The sequence below is a fragment of the Pseudoliparis swirei genome, chromosome 17, assembly GCF_029220125.1.
Source record: "Pseudoliparis swirei isolate HS2019 ecotype Mariana Trench chromosome 17, NWPU_hadal_v1, whole genome shotgun sequence".
NCBI lineage: Eukaryota > Metazoa > Chordata > Actinopteri > Perciformes > Liparidae > Pseudoliparis > Pseudoliparis swirei.
Window position 1 is genome coordinate 15,470,705 of NC_079404.1, and position 25,620 is coordinate 15,496,324.

The 25,620-nt window shown below is 45.0% G+C and overlaps 1 protein-coding gene across 4 annotated transcripts in view; it reads right to left on the reverse strand.

The window, feature by feature from the left end:
- The window catches only part of zmiz1a (zinc finger, MIZ-type containing 1a), a 104,779-nt gene that overhangs the window by 75,177 nt on the left and 3,982 nt on the right, over positions 1-25,620 (reverse strand). For 3 of the 4 annotated variants that reach the window (XM_056435318.1, XM_056435319.1, XM_056435316.1), the window contains exon 2: positions 2,324-2,444. The exons of the other annotated variant lie outside the window; for it this stretch is intronic. The gene's annotated coding sequence lies outside the window, so the exon portion shown is untranslated. The remainder of the gene's footprint in view (positions 1-2,323; positions 2,445-25,620) is intronic. 4 annotated transcript variants of the gene reach the window in all.

Sequence of the window (25,620 nt, forward strand, 5' to 3'; positions counted from 1 at the left end):
CTGGGGAGCATTTGGTGGTTTTAAAAACTGCCTGCTGCATGCGTACCTACATCCTCGTTTTGGATGTGCAGTTTGGTGGCGGACTTTATCCCGATAGCGTCGCCACACCACCAGACAGATGTATTAGACATGATCAGGTCCTATCACACTGTAATTATATTCCACTCAGTATGTGTGTTTCCATTCATTCATTTACTTTGTTATATGGAGCGACAGTTGAAGCGCTCTCATTACTGATTAGAGGACTTTTCTGTGCAATCGCCAAATCTGTGCCTCATTTGTTCGCTGTGGTAGAGAGCGCTGAGCTCTTTGAGGAGAGAGGGCTTGCAGAGGCAGTTTGGTTCGCCAGCTTACTGAGCTTTTCTTCAGATTTCATTAATGGCAATTTCTACCAGAATTGAAAACTTGCAGGAGAAAAAACCCCGGGCAGCCCAAGCTGACCAATCGCAGCTCTTGTAATCTCCATATTCCAGGCATCCCAAAGCGTATATTTTTAGGGAGGTGCACGACATATAGTCGTTCAGGAGGTGCACCAGCATAGCTACGACTATATGTGCAGGCTCAATAACGAAGGCGTATCCCTTTCATGCAAAACTATACATTTTACCTTCAGTGGGGACACGACACACTAAAGGAATCCACCCAACCATTACACATACAGACACACACACACACACGCACACACACACACACACACACACATGCATACATGTTTCCTCTCTCCTACATTTCAACTCCATCGCCCCACAACAGCCACAGTGTTCAGTGTCAACAGTGGTCACACTATGTGGTGCAAAAACATTAAAAATGCATCCAATTAAAGCTGCCGGGGAAAATACTTCTCTGTAAACTGCAACAGCCTGTAACATGTTTGCAGCGATGATAGGCTTTCTAAACAAATTAAGCCAGAGGAGCACTATATTACTCATCCTGGCGGGCTGTCTGGCCAAATTCAGCCTCAATTGCACAGTTGTTTGATCAACTGTTGGTGCTCTGTGTGTGTGTTAATGCAAGAGAAGGAGGGATGAAACGAGTTCATGGATACCCGGCAAGCTGACTGCAGTATGACAGCAGCAGAGAAACGCAGCAAAACTTGTCTTCCCATCCTTTCATGTGTGTGCAGTTGTGTGCTTTCCCATTGTGCAGCTCTGTTCTGTCAGCTGGCAGCATCTCACATTTATTTTCACTGAGCATTACTTGTCACTCTGCCGTTGGTCGGCGCGCGTGTACTCGGGAGTGTGTGTGTGTGTGTGTGTGTTAGACTTGTCGCTTTCTGTGCTCTGACGTCCGTGATGCTTATTGCTTTGGCTGATCCCTGCTAGTCGCGCATGTGTGTATCATATCTGAGTCTTTCTGTCTGTCATGTATACGTGGGCGTTTGTGTTTGTGTGTGTGTGTGTTTGTGGCAGATGTTCCCCGAGCGGTGCCATTGCTCAGTGTTCACACACACCGCAGTCAGGAAGATTAACCAGCACTTCATTCATTTATTTGCTTCCTAGATCTGCCCCCACCCACCCTACAAACCACCCTCTAATCCCCGGTAGCAAAGCAAGGCGGAAAAAGGCAAAAGAGGGCCAAACTGGAGCTAGAACTTTGAAATGACAAACATTTTTGATTCAGCGCTATTAGATAAATTTCAAGCGACATGCACGAGACGTATACATTTGAACCATAAGGTCTTCAAAGTATCACGTTTCATTGGTATAGTGCAGTGTTGATATTCAATTACATATCAAGTCACTATAATATGCTCCTTCAAACTTAACAACGAACCAACTGAAACCCTAAAAGAAAGCAGCATATAGTGGATGTTGGCTTTAGATTGGGGTTAGAAAAGTGTAAGTATTTAGTCAAGTGGTTACATACTCTAGAAATACTTCACTCTCAAATTAACTTTTTTCAAACAAATCTGAAACACATGAATCTTTTTCCCCTCTTACCCAGTCCTGCATTTGCTCAATGCAAAAGAACAAGCAATTCATTTTCGTTGAACTAAATAGTTCTTGAATCATAACGCTATGGTTTTATTCTATTCTCCAAGTATTGACACTGGCCACAGGCTTCTCGGCAAGGACTAGCTGGGTTTTTTAGACGGAGCCAAACAAGATCCTGCACAGCTCCTCATAAACAGCAGCTGCAGACTGCTCAGTTCCCAGTTTCTCCCAGCCGCCAGCCCAGGAGGGTCCAATCAAAACCAGCCACATTTCTCCCTCAGTTCGCCTCTCTGTGCCAAGTCTGCTCCGCGTCGGGGAAAAAAAGCCAGGACTAAACCAAAGAGCGTGCACGTTCACCGAGCTCTGGGTTAAAAGAAAAATCAGTTTACCTGTGTGAACTTTGACCTTGGTGGTACTGCCGCTGTGGTGGCCTGGCCGCCCCCTCCCCCACACCGCCCTTCATGTATTCCTCACGCACGGTCTTTTGCTGACCCCTCCTTAAGCGGTGATCTGAAGGGGAAGGAAGACAGAAGAAGCGGCTGTTAAATTTCTTTTAATGGAATGCCAGGGAGAACCTGGTTCAGACAGAGGACAAATGTATCACAGAGAAATACATCCTGATGTTGAAGAATGTATGCAGGACGCCATGCGGGAGTTTGCTGTACTGCCCCATTTACTCTGCCTCCTAACCCTGCCGGAGAGCCAATGAACCAAAGAGCAACTGCACCACCTATCACAGCGCCGTGCCTGTATACTGCGGCAGTCCTGTATATCCCCCCATGCGACCCCCCCCCCCACTGCACAGGAACAATGTCCTTCCTAAAGGTTATCAGCAGCCTGGCGCTTGGTCCGCCTTCATCCCGAGTCCATTACACACACAGCGGCGAGATTCACAGCCTTAATACACCTCTCTTAGTCTCTCCTCACTGCTCCGCTGCACCCTGTACAGGCTGATACAAATCCAGCAAAGGCCCAGAACACACACGCTCAGGTTTTGGGATTAGCCGACCAGCACGATGAAAACTGAGCCCTCGATCCTCGCTTTGCAGGACTTTTCAGCCATGCTAGCAACATAAGTGCTCTCATCAGGTCCAAAAAGTAATCCGTCCAAACCTTTGGTGAATGACCATAACATTACCAGCAGTGCCATCACTCCCAGTTGCACATTGTGTTTGGATGTAATGAGCAAATGATTCTTAGTTTAGCGTGCCAACAGGCTTAACTGGGATGGTAAACCAGGTCAATATCACCGTGTTAGTATGTGTCAGCGTGCTGATGGCAACATTAAGCTTAAAGCCCCTGCTGTGCCTAAGTACAGCATCACACAGGCTCCTATATTAGGAATGAAACATTTGATGTACTTGAAATATATAGTCACACGTGTATGAAAATTCATTTAAATTGTGGAGGAACGTATTTCGCAGCATCAGGAGTCGAGTATTTCCTCCAGGAGTTGGTGGCGATGAACAACAGAGCTAAAGGCGTGAATGTAAGAATTTGCCAGGTGGCACAAATGTGTTCGCCACAACAACTGACAGAGTGATGGTGTGCCAATGGTATCGTTACATCTTGTTGCCCTGATCCCAATTAGCCAAAAGAACAAAAGCATATATTAAACTCTTCTTTTCGGTTCAGCATCTCTTATTCTGTCCCTTTTATTAATGTAATAATAGTGCAAGTACCTTCCTTATGTATTCATTTTCTACCTCCACCTATGTGGCACTGTATACTGACTACTACAAAGTTGCTAACCAAGCAACGTTAAGGCAACAGACAACCCAGAATACAACACTCTTAAATTAACAGGCGCACTGACACACTCCCAAGAAAACCAGTTGCATTTGCACTATTCTAAGAGAAAATTAAAATTGATATACATTTTTTTTAACTACACACTGTTATTATCAAATATCCATCCTGCCATTCAATCATTTGAATGCAGATGAAACACTCTTTTCTTTACATTACTCCTGACAGAATAACTTGAGATGAAAATGCATCTGACGACAGAAACACAGACCAACAGGTTTATTAATTTCAGTCTTCATCTCCAGCATCTTATCTACCCTACCAAGACACACCGCTCTCTGTTCTCTTCATTTGTTTCAACACTTACAATCTCCACCACTGGTGTAAACAAGCTTCCTCTGCTTCAGGCTGCCCTCGTGGCCATTTTCCAAGAGGTACAGTGTATTGTATCTCGGCTCTTCTTATAAGAGTCGAGGAAATGTTGGCCAGTGCGACACAGCCATTTACATACCAACATGGGAACGCCAACGAGATTTGATATGGGACTTTTTGGAGGGAACTACACCAACTGTACGAGTGGATTGTTTTAGGTCTACATTCTTTTTGAAAATGCCATGCTTGTTTAAAATAGAGGTAATAATATGCCCCACTATGCAGATCTCAACATAGTGTAGCATATTATCTCAACAAGACTAAATCTGACATATATCCCATTGATTATTCGAACAATACATTGATGGTTTAAACAGGACGGGTGTATGGAATGAAGGGGGCCCCCCATACATCTTAACACCTGCTCGTTCATTTAATCCACGAGGAGAGGGGAGCATACTGAAGAGCATACTGTGGGAAGAGGGGGTTGATTTTGGACTGAAGCCAAAAAGATGAGGGCAAGGCGGAGGAGAAACCCATAAATACGCAGGGAGGCGAGTAGGCGTCGCAGACAAATGTGATTTACAGGGTCTACGTCCCGTACAGTGCAGACAGGTAAGCCTATTAGGCTGATATTACACAGCTATAACATGCATCGATGGACCCTTTTAAAATGTCTGTGCAGCAGGTGTGTAAAGGTTATGGGTTTAAGAGAAATATTATAATATCACATTGTTAAGTTGGCCCACATCACGTGCTGAAAATTCAATAAATATATTAAAAACAAGGTTTTTATTTGGCTTTATTTGTTCCAGTACATATGTTTTGTCGGCGACATCATCATGAGCATACAAGAGGGCGATGTTTAGCTGCCTAAAGGTCCGTAAAAACAATATATTTTTACCACGCCAGAGAACTGGATTCTAGTTAAGCAGCCAAGCAGGGCAAGTGTTTTTTCTTATACTCTGAAATGACATCAGGCTTCAGAGCCAACGAGTGCGAAAGAGAGCTAAATACGAAGATGGCACATCGGAAACAACCGGGGAGCAATCACTAAAGAATGCAAACGTTTATGAGAAACTAAACGCACGAGAACATCGAGCGGAGATCTGCAATCGAGTTTCACTTGTAATACTACATGAGAGACACGGTACTGCAAGAAAATTGCTACCAATTGAGCAGCACACTACAGCTGGTGTTGAGAGAAACACAGCACAAAGCAATGTGGTCCTTAATAATGTGGCGAATATTGCAGGGGAAAGCTGAGTGCTTTGTACGAGCTTCTGCAGACTCCAGCTTTTTTTCTTTTCTTTTACTTTCAGAAGTGTGAACTCTTTAATCCCAAATGTAAGAGGCTGCGGTAAAATCCTCAAATAAACTAATCGTGTTAAATGAGGTTTGTGTCTGTATCCATGACTTCTGAGTGTTTGTGTGTATGTGTGCCGGGAGGCGGGGGAGACTAAAAACTCTTGTCACCTTTGGATCTATAAGTCTGTTTCAACTCTACACGCAAGTCACTTGTCTTCCATTTCATAATCATGCTGGGTACTCTCTTATATGGTAATCATATCTGATGATGTGGCTGTTCATTGACTGAGATAAACCAATTGTATGCACAACGCCTTTTAAAGTGATTCAAATGTTGGATATGACAAAGCCCAAGTTTTCCTGTTGAAAGCCCTTAACACCACAACGTTTACTTTAGCTTCCGGGGGGGAATCCTAGTCTCAAGCGGCTGCTCGACTCATGCAGACACTCACTCACACGAGCACATACTCAAATATACACACACACACACACACACAGGCGCACACACGCCCACCTTAACATCCAAGGCTGAGGAAGCAGAGGAGCTATAAAAGCCAACCTCATCTCCTTAAAACAGGCAGGGCTGTCCCTGGGCGTCTCAACACAACTCATCAACTGTTAAACCAGAGAGAGAGGCAGAGCAGTAAAAAATCAATGCCCCCCACACGGCAAACAGCAGTCATTGATGTTAGGTGGAAAAGGGGAAAGTGCGGGAATTTGCAGCAGCGTCTTGAAAGGTAAGGAGAAGCGAACAAGAGACATGGAAGGAAGGAGAAAGTCCAGGTTAAGCTAAAGGTGGTAAGCTAATATATGTAATTGATTACCTCTATGCAAATACAAGGGCTCTAAAGACTAGAGAAAGCAATTTAAAGCAGCAGAGTCTCATGAATCGATTGGTGCTGTGAGTGAAAGAAGCCATTCCCCTCCAGCCTAGATAAAACACTTCACTATGAGCTGTCAGATACTTATCAGGAGGAAATCAGCGGAGGAATACCATTTTCCCAAAACAAACAGGTCAAGCGTTTCTTCTCCTTAAGTGGTCTCTCCTTCTCCTTCATTGCCGCTCTGATATCATCATCTGTTATTTCCTCCTGTTTAAATGCCAACACCGAGGAGACAGAGGGCGAGTTTCATTCAAACAGATCATTTGTAATAAAAAAGAAAACGTGTAGGCGGGCACCCGAGCGCCGGCAGGAGCAGGTTGTCGTTTGAAACCAAGAAGATGGGGTCTCCGGAGCGCCTCAGCTCCCGGGAGATACCCCCGAGTCTGCCAGCGCCCGCACGTACTTTATGACGCAAGTCCGCCCCCAATCTCTCTGCCAGATCTCACCAAAACAATATTTGAGTTTGTTGGCCTGCGGTGTGTGTTCCTTGTTGGGAAAAAAAGAGGAGAAAAAGAAGAGAAAAGAAAGAAAACACAGATGGAACAGAGCACAAAGAGATGATGTCGACGCAGGCAGCATCCCACACAAGACAGCCTTGTTGGAGAGAGAAGAGGGCGGGCTCGGCGTCAACATCAACACCGGTTCTGCAGTCATCGCTCAGCAGGTAATTATGATAACAACGTGTTCCCTCGGCAGCTTCTCTCTGATTTAGTTTCCAAGCACTTACCCTTCCTAAAATCTCCTCCCGATAAGATCTGATATGATTACAAAGTCAAGATCCTTTTCAAGGAGCGCCCACTTATGTGACTCTAATTTGTCTCTCCCTCGTGTGACTGCTGAACGATGCTCCTCGTCTCATTGTGTACGCTTAGTGAAGATGTCGCACTGTTGGGATTCTCATAACATTTTGGAAAATGCCATGACATAAATGAACCTCACCTACCAGCACCATCTGGTATTGAGCGCTCCACTGCGCCTGCTATTACCTTCAATTGTAAACACAGCCTTGCCACATGGGGAAATACATCATTTCATTGTGTCTGTTATCATCCAGTTTGAACAGTGGGAGTTTGGCCCTGAATGGAGTCGGTGTCGTTGACCCTGTGATTACCTCTGCGATGAGGCATTTTCCTTGGCTGTCATCACAGCCGACCCCTTAAACAGCCAGCGCTGCTCGACGACCTCAACAGCAACAAGTCGAGGCTGTTGACATCCTGAAGACATTTAAGATAATCCCGGAGATGTCTCTGTGTTTTCCAAGATTTCATCTTCAAAGGGGAAACGCGGCCGGCAGCCTCTACTTGAAAGGGAGAGAGATGCGGAGGGCTCTTGTTCTGAAGGAGGGGGTGGCATAGCTCGAGAATGCAATCATGGTTTTGAAGTGGAAGAAGGCCTGTCGTGGCTAGCTAAGCTGACGGGTGGCGGAGAGGAATCAGACCAGAGAGAAAACACACCTGTTGGATGGGACAAAACAGAAGCAGGCAAAGAAAGGACTCTCACCTGACCTGACAAAGGCTGTACATCACACAGTTCATCTCTGGCCCAGCCCTTCCTTTTATAATGCTGGGTATGCTGTCACGCTGAGGCTGAATGCCCAGGTTTAAGAGGCTAAAGCCCACACAACGCATCACAGAGTTAACTGAGTAACATCAGCCCACTGTATCAGTACTTTGTTGACATATCAATTTCTTTAGAAAAGTCTTGTGTTTTCTCTGAATGTCTTGTGTTTGTGCTTTCTGAGAAGACCTTTTGTCTTGTGACAGGGAGAGCCAAGTGGCAGGGCTTTCATCAGACGTTCATGGTTGTCTTAAGGTTGCATTTGGTTGTCTCTGTGAAGCATATTTTGTGTCAAGCACAGCCAATCACAAAATATAGATGCATTTAATTGACACTGATCTCTCTGGCAGGCCTTCGAACTTTGTGAAAGTCTAACACTAAACCTCTTACGGTACTCCTCCATTAAGTTTCTATTGTCATTACAGTGCAGATGCCAACGTTTTAGAAAGAAAATGGAATATTTGCTAATATAGGTGGACAGAAAGCTTTTGAGACCGATTTCAACAACAGTTGTCCTGTAGTGATCTTTGGGATCACAATGTGACAACGTGTGACGATGAGTTGGAGTTATTAATCCCTTTGGGAAGAGCTGTCCTCGACATGTGACCCATCGTGACTATTTAGGACTGAGGAGCTTCCTGTTCTGTGGGTGTGCTGTAACTCCAGTGACCATGACTTAACTCTGCACAGCCTCCAGGCGATTCTCTCCCACCGCGATGCACTTTACATACTGCATCAACACAAAAGCGTTTGAAAGCATGACATCAGTGAGCGGCCGCTTTAAATGTTCCCGTGTAACACAGCCATTAGGGATGCTTAATGAAATGTCACACACAAATTGCTCAGGAAGTATTAAATCAAAGCAGGGCTCCAGACTGCGACCAAATGGTCGCATTTTGCGCCTAAAATTAGACACAGTGCGAGTAAATTTTTCATCAACTCGCGCATGCGCGACCAGTAAATTAGAAGATTTCTTTTTTTTTTTATGAAATATGTTTGTTGCTGACAAACTTGTTCTACACTTCAGCCCACTATAGTTAGCGGTAATGCCTGAATGACTGGTTTGCTAACCGACATTAACTCCAGAAGAAGAAGAAAGGAGACGAAAACCGAAGAAGAAGGCTGGCCTGTGTGTGTGTGTGGGGGGGGGCTAATGTGTGAAAAGAGGCGCACCGCAGCGGAGACCATGCGACCAGCGTTGGCCGCAGAGTGAGAGGTCAGAGGGGATCCTCACCACCGAGCGGCGTCCCCGTCCCCCGAGTTGAATCTCTGGGTCAACTCAGCCGACTCTCACATGTCTGCCCCTATACACTGTCGCTCACGGTAAACGCATTCGATCGGGAGCGCGCGAGGATTTTGATAAAGTTAGCGGAAGGATCTAAGTGACAACATCCGGTTTTGCAAAGTTAGCGGAAAGAACCACGTGAAACAACATCCGTTTATCAAAATAAGATGTCGACAAATCATACACGAACATATAAAAGTAAACAATTAACTGATGTATCTTTATAGATCATTTCTGAGATTTAGCTTAAATTATGCTAACATTAAAACATTTTTACTGGACCAAGGAAGAGTTTATAAAAATTAGTCAGACTTTTGTATGTTAAGAAAAGTCCTGTATATAGATTTCCCCAAGAGTTCCAGGAAATGAATAATGAAGATGTGTTCCATACATATCTGAAATCCCCTACAATAGCAATCAAACAATTTTAATGTATCAATTAGGACATTTTTCAAAGTAAAAGTCCTAAATGTTTAAAGAAATCTGTAATTTCTTTAATGTTTGAGTTGCTTTATATATGTATTTCCTCATAGTCCTAGGCAATAATGCTACACAATAAATAGAATGCTTCAATCGACTCGGTGATCGGTATTATCGGTGATCGGCAGATACTGATTTCAGTGATCGGTGATCGCACCAAAACCTGATCGGTGCATCTCTAATCATAACATCATCAAACCCTAGATGGTATTGAAAAGAGAACGTGCTGCATAGTAATATTTATTTTGATTCCGTTTCCTAAAAGAAACTGCTTTCTATGAATGCATTCAATCAATGGGTGGGGGTGGTGAGAGTGTGCTCACCCGTGTGCGCGCATCACGGCAGAACTTCGATGTCGGTGCGCGCATCGCTCTGTCACGCGAGCCGAGGATTGTTGACGGGGGGGGGGGGGGGTAGACGAAAATTACAGAGTGGCGGGTGGAGATTTCACCCTGTTATAATGGTAGGGGAAACACTGGAGTTGATAAGCGTGTCTTCTTGTCTGATCAATACACAACAGTGAGGTGCGTGAATGGACAGAGCGGCCAGCTGCTGATCACTCATTCAATAGCTCGACCTGTACGAATAGACGGTGCGCGCGCAGCGCGCAAACATTTTTTTTGGGGAGCACCGAAGACCCATTTTGACCCAAGAAAAACCCTGTGTGCGCCCCTAAATTTTCTGCTTGCGCCCCTCAAATTTTAAGTTAGGGGCCACTGTGCTCCTAGTAAAAAAAGTTAGTCTGGAGCCCTGCAAAGCAAGGAAGTATGACTCATATCTGCAACAAATATCAGCAGTGACGTCGAGCGGTGGCTGTGAGCGCCTCTTCGTGACTCATGGAAGTGTTCGCTGACGTGGCTCTGACGGACATAGAAATCACTGAGCCGCGTCTTTTCAAGCCGCTGACCGGGATCGCCAGGAACGTCGTGCTAATTATAGGACGTGAGTATTTTGAGACCGAACACGGAGAAGAACTGCGAAGAAAACAGACGTAATAATAGACATTTCTACTCCACCGAGTAGTCGGCACAAACGGAGTCCGTGTGCTTCCTCTCTGCTCAGTCCACCATCTCAGCCGGCTCGGTACCATAACCACTGAGTCAACAACCACAGCTGGGATCGAAAGGCACAGAGTGAAGTCTGTCTGTTATCAGCTGCACATAGGCGCACCATGAGAAGGCAAAAACACCCAGACAAAGAGGCACAAGTCACACACGCACCAGGAGGCTATTTCTGAGCGGGGGCAGAAGAGACGGAGGGGAAACAAATATGTCATCAGCGGGAGGCTGGGACTGAGAAGGCGAACCAGTTCCATCATTATTGAGTCCCACAGAAAGGAAGTTATTTTAGAAGGAGCACCAACGAACCACAACATAAGTGTGGGCAGACAAAGCAGCATTAGGGACAGCATGGTCCCTCTGAGCGAGCTCTGCGGTGGGCCCCTCCTCCGTCCCTCCAGCCTCACTGGCCACGGTTGAAAAATTAATGCAGCAAACTGACAACACTTAGGGCCTCCCTCTCACTCTCTCTCTCCCCTCCCCATGTACCAAACAGGATCAATTACCAAAGCAGGGCTCCACTCAGTAGCGCTAAAGAAACAAGAGGCACTCTCCATCACAGCTGTATGTGTGTGTGTGTGTGTGTGTGTTTGTGTGTGTGTGTGTGCGCTCGCAAGTGTGTGTGGGGTTCAGGCAGGCTTATGATGAGCAGAGAGAGGAGGAGGTGGTAATAGTCTGTTTGCTTCTCTCTAATGACAACGGCAGAGTGGATTAGTGAGCCTCCTAACCCATCAGCATCACTCCTCCCAGTAAGTGACAGAGCATGTAAATAACCAGTTGTGGCCAGTAGCAGGAGGGAAGAAAAAGGGGAAGCTTTTAAACCAGGAGCGTCTAAATGTGTGTTTTGTGAGTGTGAGCGAGCGAGTGAGCACTTTGTCCGCGCGCCCTCATTTGTATGCAGGTGCCGACTTCGAGGAGTTCTATTTCTACAACATCAGCCAAGTTATTCAAATGCAGCACATCTGACTGGAGAGGATAACGTAAAGAAAGGCATCAGCAGAAATGGCAGCAGGCAGTAATCCCCCGGCCAGGCCACTTGTGTTTGTCGCGCAGGCAGGCGGCGCTGTCAGAGGCAGCAGCACCCATACAGGCCTTATCAGTGGCAGCCATGGGACTCTGCTAATAAACCCGCTGATGCTCTGCGGTGCCAGGACAGACAGGGAGACAGACAAATAGACAGACAGGTCTCACTTCCCGCTTAGAGAAAGAGCCTGAGTGGCAGGTATCAGCCTGTGGCTACATGTATGTGTGTGTGTGTGTGTGTGTGTGTGTGTGTGTGTGTGCACAGACTCTACCTCATTTATTCATTTTGTAGCGCTTCATGTTCCGACAGCTTCGTACATGCTGTCACTTTCATCTCAATGCACTCCAGTGTTGACCATCCCATCGATTAACCCCCCACCACAAACACACACTCACACACACACTCACACACACACACACACACATTTTGCGTTTATGACAGCGTCGTCTAAACTGGAGCACGCTGGCGCTGCAGCCGCAGTCGCGGCGCATCTGACTCCGGCATCATTATCACCATTCAAAAGGTCAAGCGCAGTGCTTCCAGCCTCTTTGTTGTGATGTATGCCTTGGTGCTATTACCTCTGTTAGCATTAATCTCCATCTGTAAATCTAATCACACCGCCTCACCATCACGGCTCCTGGTGCTCTCGGGAAAGAAGCCGCGGCCGACGGGAAACAGCTTATGTAAATACGTGACTGTTGACACAAGATGGGCAGCGCGCGGTCGCCTCGCCGCTGTGACGTGACATGTCGATCAGGGGAAGGATAAGAGCCGCCGTCGCTTTATTGCTGTTTCTTTTCATTTACTGCCAGCGTCCATCTCCGTCTTTACGTCCTTCCATCTCCCGATGTGCAGTTTCATATCTCGGGGAGCATTTTTATTTTCTCAGCTAAGAGACTGGGGGTGTTGTTACCGGAAGGGACAAAAGAAAATGCACACACCGTGCTGCAGGACTCAATTTGTAGTCAATGAATAACTTTAATATTGACACCGGTAAATAAGGGTGTCACTCAGATGACGGAGGGAAAAAAAGAGCAGCATTGTCAAATGAAATCGCTTCCAGGCATTTTCTCATGTGAGCCAATAATCATTACCCTCAGAAAGGCTGTGCAACCAATTGAAGCGTCATGAAAACATCTACTCTTGCGTGCCTTGGAGCCGCCTTGGTACACTTTGAGCCACAACTGTATAATTACTTAATCAGGTCTCCTGTATGGAAGTACAGGGATGCTTTAGGAGAGAATTCCCTCTGCGAGGGCTGATGGGAGTGTAGAGTCTTGAGAGTATTCCGAAACTGGGCACTTCGCAGATGATGGAAAACAGGCTTCCGGACGCGCGTGGATTAAGTTATCAACATTTAATGGCAGGAAGTGTAAAACAAACATTCAAGGCGCTCTCCTCGTGTCCCGGCTCCCGGCTCCTCCCGGGAGCTCAGCCTCGCGGCCTCGCCGATACCTGTGGAAAGAGGGCGGTCCCTCTAAAACACGGAGATTCATCTCCTCATGGCCCCGGTCGAAAACGTCACTTCCGGTCCAGTCGCTTTCACAATAAGAGTCCCGTCTTGTTATTGTCCGCATTAAAGTCACCTTCACAATAAAAGTCCGTTATTGTAAGTCACTTCACGGAATTCAACCGGCCTCGTCAATCTATAATACTAACATACAGTCACTCTCATGCAATATACATTAATACTTGCCATTTATATTTGCATAGAGTAAACATTACCCCTATGCTTCATAATACATTAATAACAATATCAATATTCTCCCTAATATTTTCTATTATAATATCTTTCTATATGTATTAATTTAAAACATAAGACCTCTGCAGATGTAATCAAAATAAACTATTACAACTTAACAGGAGCCATGGCGATGACACAGAGAAGTCCGCTGGCCTGTCAGCTCGTCGTGATGCAACGCAAATCGGCACTCGGCTCCGGAGGACCTCCACTGCTGCACTGACACGCACTCGTATGCTGGCTGACACGACTCTCCAGCATCACTTCAGATATCCACTCGGCCCCTCGACATCATACTCCACATGTGCCGCGTGAGAGGGGCTTCAGCGTGAAGACGGGCTGAATCCTTCTGGCTATTAAACGGGATATTGTCTGGCACACAACCATCTCAAGATGAGTGTAGAAGAGCAGCAGCATTTTAGCCACTACCACCTGAGGCTGCAGGACAGATGAACTGTAAACATTAGAGTAAGTGTATTTGGCAAGTCACGGTACACATCTATGTGTCTATCTAACCCTATATCTAAACTTAGCCGCGCTATTTTCGTTCTAGATATATTTTCATTCGATTAATAAAACATAAGCGTGTCATAGTATCAATGAGAATTTAAAAAAGTGTGTCTTAGAAGCTTTTCCTTTGATGAGAACAGCTGCCAAACAACAAGCCGATGCTCATTGTTGCAAGCATCACCTTTAAAATGCACAACACGTGAGCCCCGGATGAGGAGCGCTTTAAGAAATCAATACAAAGCCCTAATTCCTCTGACATATTATCAACTCAAGATTTCAAGATGGTGACTGATATTTTATGTGCCACCAAAATGCAAGAAGAGAGCTTTTAATAATTGATGGTGCTGGAGCAGGGAGATTTTTAACCGCCCTCCTCCTGTTATCAATCATTAATGGAGTTTCCATCAAAAACACTTCAACCCCTCAAGTATCAAATCTCTCTTGAAGGTTGAGGGCCCACATTCAAACATCCCACTTAATCAAAGGGCACACAATGTGCTCTCCCCGTCTCTCATTTTCCCGTGCGCAAATTAGGATAATAACGGCACAAATTGCAAAATTGTTCACGGCGTAAGTGTAAAAGTAGGCATTTTAGCTGAGGTCTTCTTGTGAGTGATGAGGGTTAATGGGATAATTCTAAATGTTTAAATCACAGGGGGAAACAGCCTGCCAACCGCAGCGTCTTTTCTTTCTTTCCCTCTTTGCCTTATATGCAGAGCTGTTTAAAGCGCGATCCATCTGGCTCGCTCTGCTCTGTAGAGCTGCGAGGCCTGCCTGGTCAAAGTCATCCAGGACGCGATGTGCATCGGCGACACTCACAAAGAGCCGTTACACTGATGTTACCCTTTAAAAACAACCACAAGGTTACACACAGTGCTGCACGTGCACCTAAAGCCGCACAAACACAACCACCAGATTCAGCTAGAGTTTACTGACTTTAAGGGATCAGCACAGATCCTTGGATCTCAAAGTCCACCACCCAGCTTGGGTTACATTGTGTAAAATGTGCTACTTGTATCGCTGCAGCATCTGCTCCCACAGCCTCAGGCGCCTCGTGCACATCATGAACACACTAGACTACATGAGCGCAGCAGCTAAGTGATAGCAGAAATGATAGAGTATTCCTAATTACCCACCAAGATGGTTTTGACATTGTTCTGTGTGCCAGTGATCAGTGTCATGGCGCAGTGCCAGCAGCGTCTCGTCCCGTTTGATTTGTAGCTGCAGTTGAGGAGCGGGAGAGCTGCAGTGATACTCTCTTTCACTTTCTCTCCCTCCCTTCCTCCTTCAGCAACTCCCCCATCCCCAACCACACACTCGCACTGTCCTGTTTCACTGGCCCGACCTTGCCTGTCATCAGTATAAAACACCTTTTCTAGGCTGCTGCATAACATGCGTGCAGACAGGGCACAAGTCCTCTAGTTTGAGGAGTTATGGTGCAGCAGGCTCTGGATTTAGGACACAACTATCTGCTCTTCTATAAACACAATTTAGAGATATGCTGCTGACATACAGCGCTGGAATGATCAGTTGCTTCATGGACGGGCGGGAAAGTTTTTGACTGACTTTAATATTCAAGTTATTGACAAGAAACAAGACTAAGAGTGTACAGCCATGATAGCAGCTCTTTGAGGCTGTGAAGCACAGCAGTGCACGTTGATCATGCTCACAAAGCTAATGTGATGAAGTTTAGCATGTTTGATTACCATGTTGTACCATCTTAGTTTAACATGCTAGCATGCAAACATCTGCAATTTAGCACACAAAACAAAGAACAATGATGTTGATTAGCTTTGCAAATCATAAACCACAGGATGAACAATTACAATTTCCACCTGATGATAACGATTGAGGAGATCATCAAACATAGAATTCACCCTGAAGAGACAAGAACATCTGTAACATAATATCATGGGAATCCATCCTATCGTTGTTGAAATAATACAATCTGGACAAAATTGGTGGAATGTCCATCTGCCAGTCATCCCGAAAGCCAGCTAGCCTGATTAAAATGTAAACATTTGCGGGTTCTAACTTCTCAAATTGAAGAATGTTATGGTTTACTCTGTTTTACACTATTAGAATTTGAGCTCTTTATTTCTTTTTTGAATTTCCCCTTTTTTTATAAATATTTACAATGATTTGTCTAATAATCAAAAGTGAATGGACTAATTGTAGAATACAGTTGGAGCCAATAAAAACCTATACAAGCTACAAAGGTAGTTGTGGGAGATATTATGTAGTCACTGAATGGGGTGTTATTGAGCACAAAACTATTAAATAGTTATTATTACAGTGTAAACATGGCTATAGTACTGTAAGTGAACTGAATTCATACACAGAGCCAGAAAGCTAATATTTACTTTATGAACATTATCTGAATTTTGCAGCGTTATGTTTTTTAAATGTCTTTAAATTGTACATTGGCCTCGGGTTTGTATGGCCATATGTTCTACTGCTAAACCAGCGCAGCAATGCAACTGAAGGGCTGGTCTATACAGTGAATATGAACTCATAGTATAACCTCTTTGTTATGACTTTTATGTAAATATCTATTTTTGATCTTACTGTTCTTTGCATTTGAGGAAGCATTTACATTCAGATCCTGATGGGCTTGGGCTCCTGCCAACTAAGTGTCACAGGTCAATTATCCTTCAAAAGATAACAGCTGTGTGTCATTTATTTAATCTGGGCCTGATTTCCATCTCATGGATTCATACCAAGTAAACAAGATGTCAAGATATTGGTTTTGAAAGGGGAGAGGCGAACTAAAGGGGACTAATCTGCTCATTACACATGCTTGCCTTATACTTTGTGACTCTGCCGACTCTCATTAGATGAGCTGAATCAAAGCAGAATCAGATTCGATGACTCAGGAGCTTTGTAAAGTATTCCTACGGCTTTGGGCTAATCAAATTGGTCAACTGATTTGTGTTAAAGGACCATACCGTTGGTGTTGTAGGATGTTTTAAGACCTCTGAAACACTGCCCAAATCTGGGATTTCTTTCAGTGATTAAAAGGTGTTGTGCTCACTGACTGCAGGAAACAACAATGCCAATCAGAGCTTTGAATTAAGAATGGGAATGTCATTTTATCGTGCCACAGTTAGAAAAATGGTCAATCGTCAGATCATAAGGCAAGAGGTTTTGCATGTTGAGCCTCTTAACTACAAGACATCCTGAAGATTATCCACCAACCATTTTTCAAAGCACCAGATGTTTATAGAGGTTTCCTTTCAAGTTTCCTTTCCCTGCCTTTCAGACAGCCTTTGGTGCCCATCAATTCAACTTGACAATCAACTTAAATAGAGTATAAACTTACATAATTGTACTGTGAATAACTTGTAACTCAATTCCTTACGGATGCCACTATATGACCTACATAGATCTGGTGCTCTAATGTAAAATCCCTCCTAGTTGTAACACCCTGTTCTGTGTTTTTTCTCTGTGTCGCCTCTGTCTCCTTGATTGTTTCATTCCCTTCACCTGCCCTCAGCCACTCCTGTCTCCTTGTTTGTTTCATTCCCTTCACCTGCCCTCAGCCACTCCTGTCTCCTTGTTTGTTTCATTCACTTCACCTGGCCTCAGCCACTCCTGTCTCCTTGATTGTTTCATTCCCTTCACCTGCCCTCAGCCACTCCTTTCTCCTTGATTGGTTAATTCCCTGCACCTGCCCTCAGCCAAGCTTGTATCGTTACTGTCTAATGCACCTGTTTCCCCCCATATATTGTGCTTGTCTTTCCCTTGTCATACCTGCAAACTCATGAGGGGTGAAAAAGGTGACAACCTTTGAACCAACTTCCTGTTTTTTGACTCGTGTTCTCTGCTGAGCTTCGAGTCTGTTCCGTGATTCTGTTCCATGAGCCTGTTCCATGATTCTGTTCCGTGATTCTGTTCCGTGATTCTGTTCCATGAGCCTGTTCCATGAGCCTGTTCCGTGATTCTGTTCCATGAGCCTGTTCCATGATTCTGTTCCATGAGCCTGTTCCATGAGCCTGTTCCATGAGCCTGTTCCGTGATTCTGTTCCTTGATTCTGTTCCATGATTCTGTTCCATGAGCCTGTTCCGTGATCGCACAGGGCCAGTTGTATGGTATCTTAGTTTCAACCTGAAACTATTTTCAAAACTTCTGACATCTGAGAGCTGACAGTCAAATGCTGAAATGCTTTTCACCGACAAGCTGCCAGATAATCAGATCAGAATGGCAAGTGAGTAAACACGGATGTGAAAATGAGCCAGAGAATGTCGTTGTTTCCTGCTTTAAAAAAATAGTCTAACATTTCTGACGCTGTAGAATCTTCAACTCACCAGGATGAGTTATTACTCTCTGCTGTCAACTGCATCAGTATGTTCAGATAACATAACTTAAGGGCAACATAACAAATGTGTGTATTGTGATGGATTGCCTATCTCAAACCAGTTTCAAGTCTCTGCTAGTTAATTATTTTCTGAACCGAACAGAAACAAATGTCAGTCTGGAAGGTAAGGTATCCGTCTGAGAATGTGAGAAAATAATTAAAAATACAGTGCATTTGATTTGTAGCTAATGGGATACAACGTGCAGAAACACCCTCTCAAACATTTCCCAATTTCCTATTAACATCTGAGCCGAGTATTTACCAGTCTTGTCACTTGGCATGAACTCACCCGTTTTGAGGGGAAAGCTGTAACTGCAACACCAATAAATGTCAAAACACTCAGTGGGATCAATATGCTGCCATTACTCTCTCAAGAAGGTATGAGAAGTATCAAACTACTTGGCAGACACTGTGTATGTCAATCCACAGTTACACTCTTCCTCACACAACCGAACAATTAACCCCCTTTATTCATTCTGTCATTGGTTTTGTCATTAATGGCTCTGCCCCAGGCACAAAGATCCAGTTTAACTGTCAAAATCCTCCTCTCAGATCATCTGCACATCATTGCGGCTGATGAACGGCCTGATAAAACTGACGTTTCGCTCTGCTCTCTGCACCTACGAGTCTGAGAAAGAGCTTCATCAGAAAGCCATGGGACACCGCCAGCCCCGTTTGACGTGCACCGTCCAAACGACAGACGCTCCAAACAGCAACAACGGCTTATTACCCTGGTGAGTGTGTGCGGCGGCTGTGCGCAATGTGCATTTTAATGACAGAAACATAGAAAGAGAAAGATACAGGAAGACCAAAAATACAGAGATGGCGTTCTCAGATTGTCTCCCACGATATGGGACGGGCGGCTGCTACTCTTCATGACCCCGACGCTGCGAGCCACAGATCAGGTCAGGGACACGGTGCGACAGATGTCTTCCATGGCGCTCTGTTCCAGGCGTGAGTGCTGCTGGCACACACACCAAGGAACAAGGTGGTGGTGGTGGGGAGAACAGAGGTGAGAACGGGGTCGGCACAGAGGAGGAAATGGACGGCGTGAAAAAGGAAGAGAGAGAAAAAAGACCAGCGAGGAAGAGAAGAGGGCCGTGAGGAGAGCTTGCCCTCAGAAATCAGACGTCAGACGACGCAGACTTCCTCAGCTGGACATGATCCATCCACTCTGTCGTGTTTCTGTCAGGCAGCAACCAGTTTTTTCAGAAAGTGACACGACAAGTTTAGACATACCTCAGGCTGTGACTATCTCCCTGACTGACCTGAGGGGGGAACAGGAGACCTCACATGCACTTCATCACCATTAGCGACGGCGGGGAGGCAGTCCCACTCTGACTGAATAATGAACTTCTGCATGGGGCAGAAGAAAAAACACACAAGCCCCCCTCCCGTGTCTGAATCTACAGTAGGATGGCGATACAACTAAAGAAGAGTGTTCAGCAGCCATTGATGCCTCTACACAAAACTCAACATATGACCTCTTCCACTTTTCTTTTGCTTTGAGAAGCAACACGCCTAAAAGAAGATGAGAAGAGAGAAGAAGGGAGCTAATTATAGCCTCATAGCAGGATGGCCAGAAACAAACTTGATTATCATCATCGTCAATCCGGCACAAAGGAAACCTGCCGCCTCCCCTCTTCCACCACAATCCAATAGAGAGGCTTTTAGCCTTCGTAATGATTTACAAAGTGACAAGTCAAACAGATTTACTGTGACAGCCTGAAAGGGACAAGCACGAACACTATCATTGCTCACGTGACCAGGCCTCCAAGCCCTTCTCCTATTCCCCTTTCCTCTGCCACTTCCCCTCTCTTGAGCCCCCTCCCGACCCCCACCCCATTGCAGGGGACAGCGAAGAATAAGGCTGGCTCAATAGGGCGGGCAACAAGCCTATTCAATTCCCCCCTCGCTCAACACGAGCCCCCTTCACACGAGAGGGAAAAGCTCTGCTTTGTGGAAGTTAGTTACTTAAAGCGACAGCCCACCAGATAAGGATCTGGTCACGGAAAACTTGTGGCAGTAAAACGCAGATACCTTTGTACATATTTTACTATTACCCAAGGTTTATCAAACTTAATGGGCCATGAATGTTAAGTGAAATTGTCAGCATGCAGGAGCAGCTGACATTTCTATAGCAGCCTTGGCTCCTCCAGTGGCCCTGAAACACGATTAAAAACACTTATTAATCTGCAAAGGAGAATCATGAAAAACACTATTATTATTCCTTTTTTTTAATAGTGTTTTCTCTGCTTGTGTTTCCCATCCATATTCCTAAAAAGTATTGTTCGTGCCCTGAGTGACAGGATCTACATTTAACTTTCATTTCCGTGGCCCTGAAATATGGAGCTTGGAAATGTATGTTTGATCAGTTCCTGCTGGCCCGAGACGCGTTTGCCTGGTGCAGTCCCCATTTTCTTTCCCCTCTTCATTTTTTTCTAGAAGGTGAAAAACACCTTGGCTGTTTCGAGCTTTGAAAACAGAGCCACCCTTTAAACCATCAGCGCTGGCAGCCGAGAGATGTGTGCGGAGAGTTCTCAAGGAGCAGAGACCCTCGGGCAGCACAGATTCAGTTTCCCCCTTTCTGGCTTGCAAAAACAAAGGAATTCCAGAGAAAATCAGGGCAGGACCTCACCCCAAGCCAACACTGCTGCTACTACCCCCACCTCCTTGTCTTGCGCTCTCTCTCTCTCTCACACGCACACACACACACACACACACACACACAACCATACAGAATAGCAAAGGTGCTTTCATTCAACTATCAATAAGACACACCTCCTCTCTTGTTATACAATCATGTTGATTTGACGTCTGGGGGGTTTATCCATTCAGACTGTAGCCACACATATTGAGTAACAGGCAACCCCCCCCACCCCCTCCCCCACCTACCTACCTCCCCCCTCCCCCTTCCTCTAAATATCAGACAGACATGAAACGTGGGATGCCCTCACATGTATCTTTAACAATGTCAACAGATGCCGTTCAGCTTCCACTGGGGAGCCGTGTTGAGGTTACAGGGCGGCTGTGAGAGCATACGGCTGAGATGTGTTCTGACTGCATTAAATGCTGCTCATGTGCATACGCTGTAGTTGTTGGGATAAGAGCAGACACAGAGGAGCGCCAAACAAGTTCCATTACTTCTTTATACTGAATGAAAATGTACTCGATTGATAAATTTAGGATGTTTTCAAAATAAAAGTTACTTGGAAAAATCGTTTTTTTCACATTTTTTCAAAATAAACTTTCTCATTGAGTGATAAAAGTCTTACACAAATTGAGGTACATATTTTTAAATAAAACAAGCTTAAGAGACCAAAGCCATGCTAGCTGCACTATGAGGCTGCGCTTTCAGCTAAACGCTAACGTCAGCGTGCTAACATGTTCACAATTACATGACGAAGAAAACAATGTGTACCATCTTTAAGATGCTAACATTTGCTTATTAGCATTGAACACAAAGCGCAGCTGATGCTCATAGGAATATAATTAGTTTTGATGGTATTTGGTCAGAAACCAAAGTATTGGACAAATTAAAATGTTGACCTGATGTTTGGCGCTTCATGAAAAGTCAGGGAATCACCAAAAGGATTACAATGGAACCCGAGGCTGGATTTAATGTGTGCAGAGAATGTCATGGCAAATCACCAAAACGGTTGAAGAGACATTTCCGTCAAAACCAAAAAGCTCAACCGTGTGGTAAGCTTCAGAAGAAAAGCCAGAAGAGCACCAGCGTCTTTGGGATCCATCCTGTGGGAACCATAAATGGCTGTACACTATTATATGTCCAATCCATCTCATAGTTGATGAGATATTTTCAGTCAGAATCAAAATGATTCGGCATGACTCAACCAAAAGATGTAGGTGTGAGATAGACATATTTTTCAGACAGACCATCCCTCTTCTTGTCACTAAGACATTAAACAGTTTTCGGAATTGCAAAAATAAATGCAGCATCAGATCTGGATCTGATGAAAGTCACTGTCTCTCCCTCACCGTGAGCTCCTCACTCATTGCTCATATTTTTTTACATTTCTACAAAATGTTTAAAAAATGCTCGATATAGGAAAAAAAAGATTCTCAACAAAACTATTTCAGTGAAAGTAAATAGATAATGTTAATTGGGAATACATGTCATGATCAGGGCAGCACGGTGGCTCAGTGGTTAGCACTGTCGCCTCACAGCAAGAAGGCCCTGGGTTCGAATCCCGGTCGTCCCGGTCGTTCCAGGTCCTTTCTGTGTGGAGTTTGCATGTTCACCTCGTGCCTGCGTGGGTTTCCTCCGGGTACTCCAGTTTCCCCCACCATCATAAAGACATGCACCGCAGCCTCACCCCGGTCGTATGGATGTGAATGAATGTTGGTGGTGGTCGGAGGGGCCGTAGGCGCTGATTGGCTGCCACGCTTCCGTCAGTCTGCCCCAGGGCAGCTGTGGCTACTGATGTAGCTTACCACCACCGGGATGACTGTGTGTGTATGACTACTGGACTCTGTAAAGCGACTTCGGGTGACTTGAGAAGCGCTATATAAAATAAATGATTATTATTATTATTATTATCAGTTTATATACACACACAAAATGTATACAATTTAAAATCTCTTAACTTTATTACCCCTCAAGTGCAGATGTGTTTGAATAGCAACCCAGCATCCTTTAAAAAAAATCATAAAACACAGGGACCCTTGCCGTTTTGTCAATAATGTTTGACAGATAATTAAAGAGCCCTGGGAGACAATGATAAACATTGTTTAGAGGCTGATCCCTGGCAAGCTCCAAGCAGTGTATCAAAGCTGTCTCCAGAATACACACGATTAGCCTGGTCTCATTATTGATATGATAAATGACGTCTTCCAACGTGGCTTAGCTTTTGCTGGGAGGACATTGTTGTAAGAGGGGGCGATTAGAAAAAAAAAGGTGGTGAAACACATTGCCCCTGTAATAGACCACGGATAAACGAGGGAGACGGGTTATCTGCAGTGCGATTGCAGATAATGTTTGTGATATTTTGCAAAGTCAGGCCTGCAGCCAGTTATAGTACTTTCCACCACATATTATAAATTGCTGAGATTGCTGTTTAATAAAGTGGACTTCTATATTTGTTTTACTCATCATCACATCCCTACCATCTCCATCCCTCTTTCTGTGAAGCCAATACTGTAGCTCGGCCCCGGCACGCCAGCCCGTCTCTCACTGCTGTTGGTTTATCCACGCAGAGGTTGAAAATATACCCGTTTATCTGAGCCGCCCAGGCGGGAAAATGAAAGCGATGTTTATTCCTTAGAACCCTGGGAAACAGTCTGGTCTGACCAGTGTCAAACTTGAGGAGAGGGCACCGAGCAGGAATACACATTGCACAAAGTGATAGACTTTTTCTGTCTTGAAGAAAACAGTCTTAGCAGGGCAGTGGAGCTCAAGATGATATGCAAATATGATTTGAGGGGCTCTCCATAACAACCACGACCGGCTTCATAGACAGACCCAAAGTACAACTGAAAAACCAACATCTAGTGCAGGCCCTTCCTCCCTGCCTAAAAACAGAAACCTCACTGTCAAAAATATATTCCTATCATATTCAGCGAAGACTAATGAAAGCTTCTATTCAATATCCACCACATTTCAGCCTTTGCACTCCATGCGTGTGAAAGAATTAGTGTTGTGTGAGTGCAGATATTACATGACTCCCTCTCCAGCTCATAACTGACATTGCAGGCGAAGAATAAATGCCGTCCCTTTGCATTAGTGAATCCTAGTTAATTTACTTTGTCAGAAAACAAGAAAGTATGTATCCCCGGAGGCCATGTTGAAGACAATTCGACCGCCTTCAGAGAATCTCTGCCATCACTCTTCATCTCCCACGCAACCTCGACCAGAAAATCAACACCACCACACACTCTCAGAGAAAACAGTGCCGACGAGACAAGAGGCCATTTATAGCACAAATTATATTATAAACATAGCGCGTGGCGTATTATCTTTAGAAGAAGATTCACTGCCGGCTATGAGCTTCGTGTTTCTTACAGCGTGCGTAAAAACAAATTCACATTATCTAAAGTCCTGTTCAGGATGCATTGCTCTTGTTTGTAGATCGAACAGGTTTTAACTTATGTACTCAACACAGCCGGTACAGCTCTTCGCCGGACTGGTTTGTCTAATACCTGGCTTGGATTCAAACGCCGGGCAAGCTGCATGAGTACAGTCGTGAGTGGCTGTCTGGCAGATGACCCCGCGTGGGACGCTGTGTAAGGTGCGAAGACCTCTCGGAGGTAGCTGCGGTCTGCGCTGGCTTGCAGGCATGCTCGGCATCAGGAGAGACAAGGCAAACACAGCAGATCAGCGCTGAAACCGTAAACCCACTGACCCAGCATGAAGAGAGAGAGGGGACTAATTAGTGACTGTACTTACAACTCAAAAGGGGAGGCAGAGAGACGAGAAAGGAGGGAGGGGGGGGAACACACTCAACACACACACACAGAGAGCAGTTTGAGGATGAGGACAATGAGTTTGTTTAGCTTAAACAGGATTTACAAGCCAAACAGACACACGCCAACGCCACTCACTCAGACACATACTATCTCTTTTCTTCTCTATTGCTTCTGTTTTCTCTCCCTCTGCCTCAACAACGCAGAGCAGAGACAGACTCTGTGAGGATTTCATCAGCAGTGAAAAAATAAATCAAAAGAAGTGAGGGTAATTGCTTGCGATGGTGAGAAGTCTTGAGTGCAGGCGGCAGCAGTGGGCGAATGGATTGATGGATAGAGGGAACATTTTGTTCCTCCTGTGCGGGCTCCGACTCTCATATTGTTCCTGGTGAGGCCGGGTGTCATTTATGATTCAAGGGCACCGGCCTCTCGACGGATGGGAACGAGACATGGCCATTGTGACGTCCCCTGCACTCGTTTCTCAAAGAACATCACATCAAACATGCATGAGGCGGGGACAGAGGTGGACCAGCAACTTCTCTCTTCACTTTCTCCCTCTCTGCACTCCGTTTCGCTCACTTGTCTCCAAAAAAGTAAAAAGCACTTAGAGGACTGCCGCGTATCCCTGATGTTGGGAGCGCTGAAGGTTGAAGGGACAGGCTCTCCAGAAGCAGGAGTTTAGTTGATGTTGTGTCTGTCTTATGCCACTTAAAACCGATATCTGTCAACAACACAACTGGCAAAGATACAGCACATAATTAATAATACCAATCGCAAAAATCTATGTAAACCAGATCAATATGAATAACTTGAAGGAAATCTTGTAAGAAGTGGGATATATATATACTACCGTTCAAAAGTTTGGGGTCACTTAGAAATGTCTTTATTTTTCAAAGAAAAGCACTGTTTTTTCAATAAAGATAACATTAATCAAAAA